The following is a 19,027-nucleotide window of genomic DNA, read 5'->3' on the forward strand; positions in this document are numbered from 1 at the left end:
AACTACTAAATTATGAATCTGATAAAATTATTGAAACCTTAATAGTCTAAATAGCTAGTGTATAAAAAACCTCTAATTAGATGCTGTGAGTTCATGGGAATACCCTAACTAACTCTACTAACTACTAAGATAAAGACATGAAGTAATATAATCAGTCCTTAGATGATGAGGACTCACCATTGCTACTGTACTGATGATAATCTAAGAATCTAGTTGTGATCCATGAACTGAGCATTAGTACATATGATATAAGACATTATAGCACAAAAGAAAAGGTATGCCATCTGTACTTTAAATGTACTGGTATGCTAAATGAGGTAGGCTGACATACAAGGTTTTATGAATAGGAGTAATAACTATCTGAATATACATGTAATGCATAGAGTACTGAGTATGGAACATGAAATTTGTAGATACTGATAATGCATAGAAATTTGTAAATTCTGAGGATGCATGACCAAGCATATAACATAACAGAGTAAAATCTGTAAACTAAAATATTGAAATAACTAAAAAATTGTATGCTTGGGTCAAACAACACTAAGTCTGAATAACTAAACTCAGACTGTAACTGAGACTATATCTGAGAATATGGGAGGTATTATCTAACCGACACTCCCTAATTTGAGCTAATCAGGGTCCAACCTATAACCCAGTTGGAAGGGTATTAATACTGTGCCATAGGTAATAACAATGGTTGTGTGGATCCACTAAACTGATATAATGTCCACAGGACTAAGGATGTCAAACCTGAACTGATGGATGACCCCTGCGAGATAGTCAAGCCTAATATGATGGGTGACTACTAATATCCTATGCTGGCTACGTAGTTCTGGAGTATAGGGACTGCTACTAATGACTCTGCCTTTCTGACGGGAAAGCCTCTATCGCTGTACTTGGTCGATGCTAAATCCTACTCCTAACTGAAATACACTAAGATACAAAATTGTTTTGAGTTGAATAACTGATATCTGACTATTCTGATAATGCTCATAATATAATCTGAAGACTCTTCTGTAATGTACTCAGAATAGAATTAAATAAATAGCTAGGATTTTAGGTATTCAATACCCCCAGGACTCAAAACAACAATACTGAAAAGTCACAAAAGCTTGAAGACCGAAACATGAAGGCTCTTATTGAATAAATCACTCTTTTAGGAATTTTATCAAATACTTGTAGTTCATAGTTTAGACAATTCATGAGAATAGTATAAAACTTGAAATAATAGCATGACTTTAATATTTATAATACTAAATCATGATCTAATTTGAAGAATGACAATATTAAAACATGGGGGATTTGATAACAGTGATAATTCCATTAATGGTATAAAATCAGTATTCATGGAAGTTAGTGGAGATTCATAGTTTTAAATCACATTTTAATATCATAAGTCTTAAAAAGATGATAGATTTGTAATTAAAACTGATACTTGAACTCCATGGATGAAAGAAATCCATGGATGAAAATCTAACATACCTGGGATGATGAATTTAGAAGGATTGATGGAGTGTTCTTGAGATCTGACCTTCATTCTTGAGAGCTAGGGTTTCTTGTTCTTGAAAGAGTGGATTTTTAATTTGATAGAAAGTGAATAATGATGAGTATTTAGGTCAATTAGGGGTTAAATTTCATGTTTAGGATGAGTTTAGGTCTTCATAAAAAAACCCAAATATCCTTAAGCAAAATTTAAAAAGACAATCTTGAAACTGAAATCCCAATTTTTGGCCTTGGTATGATGCACCACTATCTCATCAAGCCATTGGAAATGGGATAACTGGGACCTGGACAAATGCCGCAATGCACCACCATCATGGTAAGCCTGTGGATGCTAATTTGGCCATCTCCACAACGCGCCATAATCTCAGAGGTCCATTGGAAATTGACAAATGGGAAATTAGCCTGCTCTGCGACACTTCATGATCGCGGAGTCGCACTAGAAATTGAAAATTTTTATTTGGGATGCCTACAAGATGCGCTTAGGGTTAAAATAACAATGTTTTATGACTGAAATTTAAAATCACCTTCTTACTCGGTTATCAGATTTAGGCAAATTTTATATTGTTGGAAAGCTAATTGAATTTCCTACGCAATGGCAGGCTCTAAACTGAAAAATAATGAGTGTTTCAAAAATTCATATATGAATACTCATGTATTGGGACTTACATTATGCTAGAAAAATATGGGGTGTTATAATATCTCCCGCTTGGGATGATTTATCCCTGAATGAAACTAGTTAAGATGAGGGAACTGATGGATAAAGCTTACACACTGAATATACATGTCTGATGCATGGAATGCATGACTGAACTAATTCATGAATGCACGACTGAATGAACATGATATGCGGCTAAAATTGAGCATGACATTGAATAGAAAATCTAAAAGAAATTGGTATCTTATACTAAATCTAGATTCGCGGAGAAGAGATGAGGGTACTTGGTATGTATATATGACTCTGCTTCCCAAGTGTCTCCCTGAATGGAATGATTCCTCCAAAGAACTTTGACTAGTGGAACTTCTTTTTTGCTTAGTCTACGAACTTGATGATCAAGAATTTTTACTGAGACTTCTTCAAAGGAAAGACTGTTCTGAATATCCACACTTTCTAAGGGAACAACTACAGCTAGATCACCAATCCACTTTTTCAACAATGAGACATAGAACACTGGGTGTACTGAGGCTAAATCTGAAGGCAACTCCAGCTCGTAAGCTACTTTTTCTAAATGACTTTGATTTCTAAAGGGACCGACATATCAGGGACTCAGTTTCCCTTTCATGCCATATCTCTTCACTCCCTTTATGGGAGAGATTTTAAATTATACAAAATCACCGACCTCAGACCTCAAACACAGTCTACCCTGACAACGCAAAACTCTATCTCCCACTTGGGAGAAAATCTCCACTTTTTGATCTCTGACTGATTCTTTTAACTTAACTAGACTGGGATCTCTATCCTTCTTTTCCTTTACCTCGGATACTAGAGATGACTCTGAGCTACTCTGCACCCACACACTACCCTCTGCTGAGTCAACTAAGTGGACACCTTTTCGAGCAAGCTAATGAACTTCCTGAGCTAACTTCTTCTTACCATCCTCAACATGAGCTGTACTACCCATAGATATTGAATTGAGAGCATCAGCCACAATATTAGCCTTGCCCGAATGTTATTGAGCACTCATGTCATAATCTTTCAATAACTTTAACCACCTTTTATGATTCAAAATCAAATTTGTTTGAGAGAACACATACTGAAAGCTTTAGTGATCTGTGAACACATCTGCGTGCACCCCATACAAGTAAAGCCTCTAAATATTTAAGGGAAATACTACAACTGTTAGCTTAAGATCATGAGTTGGATAATTCTTCTCATAGGGTTTAAGTAATCTAGAGGCGTAGGCTATGACCTTACTTCTCTGCATGAGGACATAACCCAAACCTACTCTGGATTCATCACAGTACACAACAAAACCATCTAAACTATTTGGTTGAGTCAAGATTGGGGATAAGGTGAGTCAAGTTTTCAACTCCTAAAAACTCTTCTTGCATGAATATGACCACTGAAACTAAATGTTCTTCTGAGTCAATCTAGACATGGGGGATGGAATAGAAGAAGAACCTTTAAAAAATCAATGGTAATATCAAGCTAAACCCAAGAAACTCCTCATATCTGATGGAGAGATGGGTCTAGGCCAGTTTCTCACCACTTTAGTCTTTCGAGGATCAACTCTAATGCTATCACTGGAAATAATGTGACCAAAGAATATTACTGATCTTAGTCAGAATTCAAACTTACTGAATTTAGCTAACAACTGATGAACTCTAAGAGTTTGAAGCGCTATGTTAAGATGGTATGCATGATTGCTTTTGCTACGAGAATAGACAAGAATGTCATCAATGAAGACTATGATGAACATGTCCAAGTACTGCTTGAACACTTGGTTCATTAAGTCCATGAAGGCTGCTAGGGCATTTGTAAGACCAAAGGACATGGCTAGAAATTTGAAGAAACCATACCGAGTTCGGAAAGGTATTTTTATAATGTCATATTCTCTGACTCTAAGATGATGATTTCCTGATCTGAGGTCTATCTTGGAAAAGTAACTGGCACCCTGAAGTTGGTCAAACAATTCATCGATTCTAGGAAGTGGATATTTATTCTTGACTGTGACTTTGTTCAACTAATGATAGTCAATGCATATTCTGATAGAACCATCTTTCGTATGCATGAATAGAATAGGTGCACCCCATGGGGAGACATTGGGTGTGATAAATCCCTTGTCTAAAAGATCCTTGAACTGTTCATTCTGTTCTTTGAGTTCAGCTGGAGCCATTCTGTATGGAAGAATAGATATAGGCTGAGTATCTGGAAGAAGGCCTATTCTGAAGTTGATTTCCCTTTCGAGAGGAACTCCAAGCAGATCTTTAGGAAATACATCTGAGAATTCATTTACTAATGGAACTTACTCTAGAGTTTGAGTTTTTGAGTTAGAGTCTTTGATTCGTACAAGATGGTAAATACACCCCTTCGATATCATCTTTCTCACGCTAAGGTAAAGCAAGATATACCATGAAAAATATCTAATGCATCCATTCTTCACAAAGATTCTAAGAGATTTATCCTTCAATGCTAATTACACACTTCCCACAATTAGTGTTTTATATCTTTGAATTCAAAAAATGTCTATATAAGAAAGGGTTTTTGCTTAAATATTGCTTAGGATGAGTATAAGTGTTTTTACAGTTCTTTACCAGGGTACATTCCACTAGGACACGATCATGCAAGACTCCCCACGACCGCGGTTATGTGCTGCGACCGAATTGTGCTGATCGTCTTGACTAATTACGACCATGGGTTAATGACCGCGGTCATGGTAACTAAGGCTTATGTAGTCCAGGTCTTCAGCTGCACTCTTCTTTGTTCCCTTTTTATCATTTTCTACTCCAATCCACATCTTTTGATCTCCTTAACTTTTAGCCTACAAAGGATGGATATTAATGCATCTAACCACAAGTTTGTCTCATTTATTCATTCAAAATAAGGAAATGTACACAGATAATAAGCGTGAATGAGTGCTAAAAGCACCACTCATCAACATCCCCAACTTAAAACCTTGCTTGTCCTCAAGCAACACTACCCCTGTATTATGAGACAATGTGTACCCTCATTCTTTTAACCAATGATCATGATGACTTAAACTTGATTTCCACTACTTAAAGCCTCTCACACATGGGAAAATAGGTTTTTAACAACTCCCCTCATCATAAAATGAAACATTGAATGATGTAATAGACTTTGGGGAGCAACCTTACAAAAACTATTAACTCTCTAGAAATGACTTACATGTTGACTACACTCATGTTGTACCCCTATTTGCCTTATTGCGTAGGAGATCCAAATCACCCGCCTCAACTAGTTTGCATGTCTCCTTACAAGAAAAAAAATTTCACACACCTAGTTACCAATCATGCAATAAGGAATTTTAAGTGCAAACCTTCACTCTCTCAAGAAATTCTCCATGTTAACAAATACCATGCCATAGGCTTGCCCCAGTTTTCAATCTCCACTACAAAGAAGGTAAGTGGTTTGATATCTCAAAGAACTTTCTCAGCTTGTAACGTAGGTTCGGGTTAAGGTAGGATATTGGGGACACCATGGCTACTCCCTTCCTTGAATATCTACATCACACTTTTCAATTTTTCTTTATAACTATGGGACACTCTCTTTGTTTTCTTTATTTTATCATGCCCACTTTTTGTTTTCTTAGTTCACCCAACTTATTTTATCTCATTTTCTTGCAATTTTATGATATCTTTCCTTTGTTGGGTCCTTTCTTCTTCTATTCATTTCTTTTCAAAATTTAGGCATATTAGGCATACATTATATCTTTGTGGCACCAAACTTAGTTCCATCAATATTTACCACCCCCAACTTAGGCTTTTTGCCTCAAGTTATATTTTCAAGTTCAAGAAGCATATAGTTCAAAAGAGGGATAAAAAGAATGGTTCACGGATTGTAATGTGTTTGCCAAAGAGAGGTCCAAAAGATCAAAGTGGGTACTGGGGATTATAATTATGAAAGGATAGGTTTTTTAGGCTCAGAGTAGGTACCAAAATCACAAAGGTAGCCTAAGATCATTTCTCCAACCAAGTACAATCAAAATTACCTTTGAAAGACTAACGGGGCATGTCTGAGATATTACAAGTACACATAAGATAGAGACAATCAACCTCACACACATGGCATGCAAATATTGTCAAGGGGTTTCAATTGTTCTGCCTACTCAAGACAAAGACAGAGTATTCACTAATTTTCTAAATTCAACTTTTGAAGTCGTAGGAAGTAGGAAAATATCATTACAAAGTTGATCATGTCAATGCCTTTGGATTTTGTAAAAACATTTCAGACGAAAGGGGTTGTTTGCTATTGTATCTACACCATGCGTAATTTGCTAATCATAGTAACAACTCAAGCTATAGTTTCACATTGTGAATCATAGTATGGCTGAACTACCCATATGGTTACTTAGACTTCACCAATGGATATGAATGTGATCCCAAAATATCAATGCTATAGGCACTCAGATTTCCCTTGAATTTTATAGCCTCAATGCCACGGGTACTCAAACTTTCCCTTCACCTAAAGATAGTAAAAAAATGGCAAGGCTCATCTAATGAAATTCCAACTAAAATAGCATACTAAGAACGATATAACAAATCCATGCAAGTATGAGCACCATCAGAGTGCCTGAATATTTTAACCCAAAAAAGAATCAAGATAAAACTGATCTCAAGGAGTCGAGAAATGCACAACAATATCACAAAAACATAAACAATGAAATAGGTAAGAAAACACCCCCAACTAAAATGTAGCAGTGTCCCTACTGCAAGAATAACCAAGGCTGATAAAGAGATAAGGGTGCTCCCTGAAACTTAATCAAGGATTGCTATCATTTTTAGACTCTTTACCACCACCATTTATCTTAAGATTGAACTAGTCCAGTATGCAAAAACTTGAGCGGGAGTGTGACAAGAATATGGGGGTAGTCAGGGAATCAGCTAGCTTCAATATTCACAATCACGGTGAACTGATCGCGATTGCAGATAGAAAGGTAACCACGATCGCGAATAGGGACCGTGGCAACGTTTACCAAGGATATGTCTGCTCCTATGTTTTTACCATGTCTAGATTTTCTGCTCATTTGATTTCTGTCTGCCCTTTGATCGATTTTTAACTCAAATCTTTGTACATCTCTCCCTTTCCAAACTTATACAAAGCACTCCATAGCATCACACCTGCATGAGTTATTCATATCCGAAAGCTTACATTCATACTAGAAAAATATGATAAAAAGGATACGATTCATCCTCGTGGTATTTATGGGTTGCTCCCAAACAGTACCGTAGTTATCATTCTGGCACGACATTGACATGCATCACTTTGTCAAGGAAGGTCCACAGTACCGCACTTATTAAACTCCCATTCATCAATTAACCCCTCAACAATGCTTTCTACCTCTTTCTTATCCTTTTCAATTAGACTTTAGGACAACCTCTATTTTGATTGGGTGTTGGGCATCTTTCCTCCCGAGTCCTACATCAAGTGCTTCTCTTTTGTCTTTTTTATCCTCTGCATGCATTGCCAAAATTTGATCATCGGTTTGGTGATTAGCTATTGTGCCACTAGTGAAGTCTTTCTTAGGCTTAGCATCTAGAAATGTAGAAATTAGTCTCATTTGATTTTCCAATTCTTTTATATAGACCGAATGGGAGACCACTCTTTTCGTGAGTAAAATGAAGTCTTTTTTTACTTTACGAACCATTTTTTCCATTCTTTAAACTCTATTCAAAATTCTTCCAAGGAAATTGTTCATTCTACCTTTGTCGGTGTCAATAGATTTTGACTCTTTCTGATTTTTGTCCAACCTTGATTCCCATTCTACCTATGATAGGTCGGATAAGAACCCCCGAGTGGTTATCTTGGTAATAATTTCTTCCTCCATTCTCCGAACTCCTTCCTCTTTGTAATGGGCTATTTGTGGCATATGGCTTGCCGCGTTCTTAGGTCCACCCATGATATACTTAGTTAGTAGCTCAAGTTTATCCAACATCTCTTCCATGATTTGATCTTGATCCCCTTCCAAGTTTCTTTGGTCTCTATTAGTCATGGGCGTAGTTGGGAAGCTATTTGAGATGTTGATGTCTTGAGTGTGACCTTCCAAATTGTGTTTAGTTACCTCTCTCAATAATTTTGTAGATGTATGAAAGTGCAAGTTTAAGAGAGGACCTTCCACCGCATTGTTTACCACTGATTGGTTCAAAAGATCTAATGCTCGATAGAATATTTGGAGAAGTGCCATCTTCGAAATCTCATAGTTTGGGCATTTGACCAACATCCTATGAAATCTCTCCCATACATCATGAAGTGTCTCCCCGTTCTTTTTTCTAAAATACATAATTTCATCTATTGAGTCACACACTATGGATGGATAAGAGTATTTATCTAAAAAATCCTTCGTAAGCTCATTCCATGAAGTAAGTGAAGTTGTAGAAAGTGTGCGGAACCATAACAATGCTTCGCCTATTATTGAGAATGGAAAGAGACGAAGCTGGAAGGCTTATTGAGCAATATGAGAAATATTGAATGGAGTACAAACTTCCAAAAAAAATTCTTAAGTGAATATAGCCTCTGTATAGCCCCTTACTTGCAACATATAGAACATGACACTAGTCACATGAAAAGTACCATCCCCAAGGTGAGGCAGGATATGGTTTACACCCGCATTATACCCACTGTTTAAGTGATTTTCTCCATGAACGGATGCATCACATGACTCTATAGGATTTGTGCCTTCACTCATTGTTTTGTTTACGCTAAGATTACCTACAAAGGATCCAAAAACAACAAAAAAAAAAGTAAAACACTCTTGATACTCCTAAGTAAGAATCACACAACACAAGCAAAATCTACACTTCACTCCCTAGCAATGGTGGCATTTAATAATGTTCAACTCACTCCCATGGTTAGGGGTGAGACGATTGTTGTCAGGTAACCCAAATTGAATTTGGGTTGAATCTCGAGGAGTGAAATATAAGCTTCAGACCTTAGGGGTGTTTAAACTACTAAGAAATTATTTGGAATGCCAACCAAAAACAACATGTAAAATAAAATGGGGGTTTGATGTAGAAATGGTTTGACAACTAATGAAAACAAGAATATAACATATTTGAGTTGAAATCATGTTTTTATGAAATCTTGGGATTATGCCTATGTAAAAGTGAAAATGTGTGGGTTGTTGATGGTTTGACATGAGATATAGTAGTTAACTAGAGGATAGGCTGGGTCGATAGTCACTATAGCTAATTTTTCAATCAAGCTACAATTATTTCACCCATTGGTTCTTTTGAGCACCTAACAAGTGTGCAAGTTATATTCACCCAAAACCTTAATCGAGCATCACTATTTCTAGGATGATGCTATTAACATAATTTACACTCCTATTATACTTATTTCTAAGATCTCAAAAGGTAGTAAACCATAGAATTGATCATCCACCATTTCCTTGACCCCCTATAACCCTATTTCAAGGATGTTATGGGTTACCTTATATTAACCTTTATCTATATTTTGAGGCTGATAAAGGGTTTCTAGAGTTTTGAACTTTCACTTATCAAACCCATTTATGAATTTTGGGCTTTCACCCATCAAATTCCAACTACTAAACTCAAGCAATGGTGAAATCCATAGTTATAACTAAAAATCATGTAAACACATCAACACCCATATACAAACACAATTTAGTTCATCATAATCCCGAGACTAAATTACTTGGCTACTCATGAAGAAAGTAAAGCAAGATATATCATGAAGAATATCCAATGCATCAATTCTTCACAAAGATTCTACGAAATTTAGCCTTCAATGTTAATTGCACACTTCCCCAAATTAGTGTTTTATATCCTTGAATTAAAAAAATGTCTATATGGTGAGAAATCCTCAAAGAATAAAGGGTTATTGCTTAAATATCACTTGGAATGCGTCTAAGTTTTTTTATAGTTCTTCCCCTGGGCATATCCCCGTTGGTCCACGATCGCACACGATTCCCCACAACCGTGGTAGCACAACCAGGGATGTATGATGTTATCGCATTGTATTGACCTTGTTGACTAACATCGACCATGGTTTATGGACCGCGGTCACGGTAACTGAGGCTGATGTAGTCCAGATCTTCAACTGCATTTTTCTTTGTTCCCTTTTTATCATTATCAGCTCCAATCCAAATCTTTTGATCTCCTTAACTTTTAGCTTGCAAAGACTGGATATTAGTGCATCTAACCACAAGTTTTTCTCATTTATTCATTCAAAACAAGGCAATATGCACTACTACTGAGTATCAGTGAGTGGTAAAAACACTGCTCATCAACCTCATGATGGATTTAATTTTAGAATATCGTTAGCGGTACCCACATCCCCATTATTGACCCAATTTTGATCCTGGAGTTTTATATAGAAATATGGGTATCATTTTGTTCATATTAATTCTTAGATAATTATTTTGAAGTGTAGCATCATTTTTGGAATAATGGATTAAAGGCGAGCGATTTATGGATAGTTCAAGAATATGGTTTGGCATCAGGTAGTCTTCGGTCTACTTTTTTCTACAAAATTATGTATTGTCTAGATTTAATGCTAGGAAAGGATTATAGGATGGAATTACGACTAGTATATCATGACATAACTTATTTTGGGAACTTGGGATAGCAATGTGACCCAAACCTTAGCATAGAATACTTCTTATGACTTTAGATCCCATTACCCTTGATTACAGACATAAATAACCATAGATTGATGTTAATTGTCACGATCTGATTTCACGAGTCATGATGTTACCTACTTTACCCTACTAATATACTAGCCAAATCATACAACCTAAACTATAAGTAAAGGGCTAGTTGGTGAAAAATGCTAGAAATATGCAAGTCATTAAATTACAAGTCATAAATTATAAGAACAATAATATAACTGAAGAGGAGTATTGAAAAGGTTTAACTTCCCATGATCTACAAAGGTTGGTACAAGAGCCTCTAATCAAAAGAATACGAGTACTATCAAAGTCAGACATACAACAGTCTCTAAATAGAAACAGTATCAGAAAATAGAAGATGGAAAGATGGTCAACTCTGGCTCTGAGAGCTTACCCTATCTTTAAACTCTAACCAGCATCAATGGCAGCAGCTATTACTCAGATCTACACCAAAAAGGTACAAAAGTGTATATGAGTACCAAAGCCATGGGTAATCAGTAAGCATCATCGGCTGACTGAACTAAATCATAATATAAATACAATATAATATGATATAAATAAGCTAAGTCAAGGGAAAATGTCAAACCTAGATTAATGCTCCCAATATTGAAAGGAAACAACCGAAATAATAATAGTAAAGAGAACATAGCAATCTCTAACAAAACTGAGCCCCTATAATCCCAGAAGACATAAAGTAAATAACCTAACACAGGACTTCATGATCCTAGTGGATACTATTATTAAGAAGTAATAACAGTAACTATACTAGCTATCCAGATGTCAAAACCATAATCGTAGATCTTTCCATACCGTAAACAACGAACTTGAACAGGTCTCATAATAATCATAAATAACCAATCAATGCCAGACCTGAATCAAAACTAATGTCTCATAAGCTGGACTAGAATCAAAAAATAATATCATAAATAATAGACTTCAACCAGATGCAATATCATTATAGATCCCAGACTTGAACTGGTCTTAATACAATAATTTATCAGACTTAAACTGGTCTCATCATCTCCCAAGATAAATATATAATAAATAATCATATTCCTAAAAGCTCATCGGGATCAAGATTGTAATTAAGAGAAAGAATAAAGTCCTATTAACTCTATAAGGATCTAAAAGTAATCTTGGCCTAAGGTGGGCTGAAGGAGCCCACTTTTAAACCTAAAAGTCCATTTTAAGAAAAATTCTACCCCAAACTAGACTAAGTTGTCAAATTCTATTACAAGGTTCTAATGATGCCTCGTTGTGCCCTAAGATAGCATTTCTACCTAATGATTGAGTAGTTAAGACAAATGCACCTAATTATGATCCCTTAATCAGTTAAGTAATCCAATTCATACTACATATACTACCATCGTCCTAACGTTCATCTCAAAACAAGCAAAATATTATATTGATACTATAATTAAGCTTAATCTAAGATAAAGGTAAGCCTATCCTACCTAGACATCAAAGAAAGTGTGATAAAATCTGCTAAATTAGCGGTTTCCCCTTCCAAGAAGCTTTTGCATGATGCCTCGCTATAAAGATAGTAACATGTATTTATACGAAAATAATTGTACCCATATTGCATTTTTATGCTTCAGGTCCAAAATTAAGTCAAAATCTCATGTGCGGCCCATTTTTATAATTACACTTTCAAAATTTTCAACATGTCCTATGCACATGGATCATTTACCCTCAAGAATGGATGAATTCTGACCTTAAACGGTACTAATATCAACTCAACAGGAATCTATAAATTTTTGACCGAATTGGAGAATGAAACAAAGAATTATATTGAATTTTACAAGGATTGCAATAAGGTAATGGTTATTCCGAGCTTACCAACACCCCATGATCTTCCAGTGATCACTCTCCCAATTTTTCACACTCTCTTGGGCTTTAATGCTCTTGAAACTAGTAAAAAATAGGAGATATTCATGTAAAGGGAAAAATTTAATGCCCGCCCATATGTCATTTAAGCATTCACTTGACTGCTAAATAGGCAGACAACCACTAAAGCGGTACCTAACGTTGTTCACCCTTCGCTAAAGTAGGCAAGGTATTACTTAATCGTCAACCACTTTAGCTATAAGACCCTGCTAAATCAGTGTAGATTGTACTAGTCATGGCCACTAAAACAACCTCTTGGCTGATAAAACGACCTAATCTAAAGTGACCAAGGGTCCTCTTTAGCGGATGGATCGACTAAATGTTGCATTAGGTGAAACTTAGAAAATTCCAAGATTCCACTGACCCCTCTGGGTTTATTCAGAATGTAGAGAATGCAATCAACCTATGTGACCCTATTAAATTCAACATTCTAGATTCAATGGTGCCATTAAAATTTCCATCCATGGGGTTGTTTCGAAAAAATTTGGCCCCACTCCGTAGGTTCATTTTACCAAATTTTCAACTAATAGCTCGAAATGAGTCTGAAAGCCTTGGGACTCAAACCAAAGGTCCCCCTAACCTAAAATTGATGTTTTGAAGCTGTTGGAACTGTCAGAATTGGTATACAAGGTCGTTAACTTAAAGTCTTTGCTTGGTAGCCAATTCTTACGATCAAAGATTTTAAAATAGGTAATTAGCTCTAAAAAGCAAACCAACTGCCTTGTAACTCAACTGTCAGCTAAAATAAGTCAAAAATGACTTAGGAAACTATAGGAAATCTCTAAATAGCAAAAAAGTGTGAAAATATAGAAAATAACATAGAGGGTCATAGTAATATCCACTACTAAAAGGAGTTCTTCATGAAAGTAAAGGGTTAGGATGTACCTGAAGGCTCAAATAGGGAGGGATACTGGACCCGCTTCTTACTCTTGATCTCCTAAGTGGTCTCCTCTACTGGGTGGTGTCTCCACTAAATCTTAACTACTGGAATATCCATAGAGCATAACCGCCTACATCTTTGGCTAATATAATAATTATTTTGTCCATGAAGGTCAATCTCTCATCCAACTAAACTGAGTCCTACTAAAGAATATATGAATCATCGAGAATTTTATGCCAAATCATCAAAATAAGAAAACTAGATGAACAGTGGTAATCTTGGGGGAAAGTCTAACTCATATGCCACATCTCCCACAATGTGAAGGATCTCAAAAAGTCCAATATATATAGGGTTGAGTTTTCCTTTCCTCTCGAACGTCATCATGCCCTTCATGGGAGATACTCAAAGAAATACCTAATCTTTAACTCCAAACCTTAAGGCATGAAGTTTGTAATCTGTATAGGACTTCGCCCATATAGGACTATTTAGGACTTACTTTAGGAGACATTGGATAAAGTCACACTTTTATCAGCTCACACTTTTTTCGAGAATGGGCAATCTCTGAATAAGGCTACTAGGACTCAAGAACTTAAATAGTCCACTACGACTGTTTGTCAGTCTAAGAATGAAAAATAGTGCTAAGATCCACCTGAGTATCGACAACCTCCTGAAAAGTTCCCAAAAGCTAGAAGAGAATACCAAGCCTCTATCTGATATAATAGGTATAGGCACTCTATCCAGGCAAACTATCTCGCAAATATTAATAGGGGATAACCTTTCAATACCAAAAAACATCTAAATAGGAAGAAAATGTGCTAATTTGGTAAACCAATGTATAATGACTCAAATGTTGTCATAACCATGAAAGGTGTGAGGCAAACCACTAATAATGTCCATGTTGATCAGCTCACACTTTTATTCGAGAATGGGCAATCTCTGAATAAGGCTACTAGGACTCTGATGCTCGGTCTTCACCTGCTGACAACATAAGCGATAAGCAACAAAACCCTCTATTTCTCTCTTTATACTACTCCACTAATAGTGATATCTCAACTACCAATACATCTTAGTTTTCCTAGGGTGAGTATAGTATCTGGATCTATGAGACTCACACAATATCAACTAAATCAAGTCTCCAAAACATTGAACATAAAACAACTGTTATATCTCAGAATACCCTTCAGATCTATGGTATCTCTGTTGGAATTACCACTTAGGACCTGATCATAGATGATACAAGATCCCCTATCCTCAAACTGGTGACTTTAAATTTGCTTTAACAAGGTCGAGCTCGCCTCAACTCTAGCACAAATCCTCTTTTGATCTGAAATATTAGGTCGCACCATCAAGTTAGATAAGGATTGTATGTCCCACACCAACAGCCTCTCAAAAACTAAAATGGAAGCCAAGCTACCATACTTTTTAGATCAAGGTGTCTGCTACTATGTTCGCTATGCCCAGATGGTATAGAATAAAGATGTCATAATCCTTCAACAACTCCATCCATATACTCTACCTAGAATTAAGCTCCCTTAGGGTCATAAAATTATCAAGACTACAATGATTAGTGTAGATCTCAGAATTCCCCATATAGATTATGCCTCAAAATCTTAGGCATGAAAACTACCATCATCATCTCCAAGATATGAGTGGGGTAGTTGCGCTCATGCACCTTTAGTTTCCTTGATACATAAGTAATAAATTTACCCTATTGCATCAAAACACAACCCAAAACAATATTGGAAGCCTCATAATATATAGTAAATCCCCCGCCCTCAATAGAAAGAGCCAATATAGAAGCTGAAGTGAGAAAGACCTTAAGTTTCCAAAAGTTTGACTCACACTCCTCAGTCAATTGGAAAGGGTCTTCTTTCTCAATCAATCTAGTCATTGACACTATGATAGTAGCAAAATCCTCAATGAACAACCTGTAGTATCCAACCAGCCTAATAAAATTATAAATAACAGATTAAAATGTAGGCATAGTTCAATCATGAATAGCCTCAATGTTTATTGGGTCTACCATTATCCCATCTTTATACATTAACTATCCCAGGAATGTCACCAACTCGATCCAAAACTGATACTATGAGAATTTGGCAAAAATTTGATGATTTCTCAAAGTCTGGAGCACAATTCTCAAATGTTACATATTCTCCTACCTACTCCTCAAATCACAAGAATATCATTAATGAACACGACCATAAAGGAATCCAAATAAGCTATGAATGCTCGATTCGTCAAATCTATGAACATTACTGGGGAATTGGTCAACCCAAAACACATCACCAAGAACTCATAATGGTTATAGCAAGTCATAAAGGCTGTCGTAGGATGTCCACAACCCGAATTCTTAATTGATGGTAACCAAACCTCAAGTAAAACTTGGAGAACATTACTACTCCCTAAAGCTAGTCAAACAAGTTATCAATATGAGGTATATGCTACTTTTCTTCACTGTCACCTTATTGAGTTGTTTGTAATCTATGAACTTATTCAAAGAATCATATTTATACTTCATGAACAAGATAGGATTACCTTAAGGAAACACACTCTGCTAATGAAACCCTAACCCAGAAGATCCTGAAGCTGAGAATTCAGCTCCTTAAGCTTGCCAGAATCCATACAGTAAGGATCCATAGAAATAGGTTTGGTGTCATATCAATAATAAATTTAATATCATGCTAGGGACAAAACCATGTAAATTAGTAGGAAGATCATAAAAAAAAATCATGGACTACAAGAACAGAGTCAAGCGAGGAACTCTCTATACTAAAATCATGAATATAAGTGTAGCATCCAAATGACCATGCAAATGTATATAGTTTTACAAGTAATATAGGATTAAGAGTCTAGTATCGTACCCAAAGCGACTTGTTGATAAAGTATTTACTAAATTATACTAATATGACTTATTTATTTATGTGATAAATTTCAAAGATAAATTAAGAATTAAGTAAATTAAAAATAATTTAAAAGAATAACTAATGGGCAATTAAACAAGAGAAGAGTTGATTTTAGTAAATCAATAAATGAATCGATCTAGGACTTTGGATGCTAACAATCAGTAGAGTATCAATTTCAGCAAGCTATTTGATTATCTAGCTGTTGATTTACGGGTTGATTATATTATGATTGTCTTCTGCGCCTCTAATCGTCTATCCAAATTAACCTCACAACTACATCATTGACCGGGGATGTGATAACCCAATCTGAATTCATTTATATATCTTCCCACTTTGTAACCAACTAAGGCAATCTAGGTATGTTCCTATCCTAGCCACAAATCAATTTGTTATTTTGCTAAAGTAAAGATCTTACTTCTTATATTCTTTGTTCTATCTCATTAATTCTCCTTTCGTGTTAACAATAAGAATATAGATTTATTTTCATGGTAGCTAAGCATGAAAATAATAAGCACAAGAATATAAGAACAACAATGATGATAATCAAATAAATCAAATCAAGTAATTACTATACAATTATATTGTCAACTACAATAATCCTAGAATAAGAAGTTTAAATAAAAATAGACATGGAGAAATTACAACAAATCATCCAAATAAAAATACAAAACTAAATAATAAAGTAGAAGAAAAGATAAAACTAATTTTCTCTGGCCTCCACAACGGCTTCTATCTCTCTTTAGATCAAAATTTATGTATAAATTGATTTTATGTAATATTTATAGGTGTAGGGAAAAAGCCCCAAATTAAATAACTTAGATCAAAATGGACTAGAATAAATAAATGTGGACTAAAAGAAGTCCCACATATAACACCAAAAATGTGGAAGTCCACTATTTCAATGAATACAACAACTTTCACTTTGAATTACAAAAGGTCAAATATTATTATTTTAATAAATTTATTCCATTAAGCTGCCTACTTGATTTTCTTCTATAATCTCCCGTCTTTAATTTATTTTAGCTCCAAATATCTTTATCTTCATATAATTTTAATCCTACACATTAAATATAATATCATGCACAATCCATAAAATTAATGCTCAAAAAGGACAAATAAAAATACAAAATATAAGGCAAATAATGACTAAAAACATCTAATTTTTGCCTAACATCATCACCCCAAACCTTTATTCATGCTCTTCCTCAAGCAATTATTAAATCTAATCTCAATAAATCAAGTTAGATATATCACCACTTTGATTGATACAAATAGATAGACCATATTAAAATTCGAAATGTCTAGTAACATTTTAATTATTATGCAAGAAAAATAAACAATAGACTTCTAATCTCCTAAACTCAAAGAAGTACTCTAACTCATCAAATTTAAGCTCGCTCACCTACTCATATCAAAGAAATCTAATAACATCACCTGTCTATCATGAAACAAGTCCCCTCACAAAAAAAATAGTTCACACACTCAATTCAAAAGATTGAATATAATTTAAGGACTTTGAATAAAGAAACAACTCTTTCACTCACTAAAGAATTCTCATGTATGCACAAAGAACCATAGGCTTTCCCATTATGTACATTTCCACTAATTAAGCATTCCTGAATAAAATCAAATAAGACTTTTAACAGGTTGTAATGTTTTCTAGGGGATGAGTAGGAAAACTATATATTAGTGACTTACACTTTCCTAATCACTTTGTCCTTTTAGATTTCATCACCTATTATTTTCTTCACTTTATTATCAATCCTTTCTTCAACTATTATTTTCACTAGTATTCTCATTTTATGAAGAATGCTTCAATTATTTTTTTTCAAACTCTTTTTATCTCATGTAACATTCTCTCAAAGAGGGCTTTTTCATCACTTTTCAACTATCATTGGTTATCTTTTTAACACTTAATCACTTTTTTTCTCCATATTTATCAAATTTATCATAGTCTATGCTACGGTGCTCAAGGAAGCAGGGTGCAAAAACTTGGGACTCAAAAAAAGGGTCAACGTAAATATATGGCTACCAACAAAAGGATATAGGCTCAAAAGGGCTATTAGTGGTATAATATCTGAAAAGGATAAAATTCTCAACAAAAATAAAAGAAATCCTACTATCATCTTCTCAGTAAACCAATACTTTTATTTCACTTCAATAACATGCAAGGCAAATTTTAGAGTAAGATGCAAAACACGTTATATGCAAATCCTCACCACACATGGCACAAGTATCAATCAAGATGGATCAAGTCCACTTCTAAGATAGACAGAATCATAGTGAACTATAAATTAAAATAAATAAACAATAAATAGAGTCATAACCATGAGCCTAGGTACCAAAAATCTTGTTATTTTACTTACATTCATGCATTCGCTAGAGTACTATTCAAGATTAGGCCTAAATTGCTAGTATCACCAAGTAAAAAGTGTGTTTTTTTCTTTTATCAGCAAAAATAATTTACTCCTAAAAATAAAAGATACTCAGTTCAAAGAGACCCAGTCCGAAAAGAACCAAAAAGAAATACCAAGGGATGGATAAAT

Source organism: Capsicum annuum, chromosome 12 (assembly GCF_002878395.1).
Source record: "Capsicum annuum cultivar UCD-10X-F1 chromosome 12, UCD10Xv1.1, whole genome shotgun sequence".
NCBI classification, from domain to species: Eukaryota; Viridiplantae; Streptophyta; class Magnoliopsida; order Solanales; family Solanaceae; genus Capsicum; species Capsicum annuum.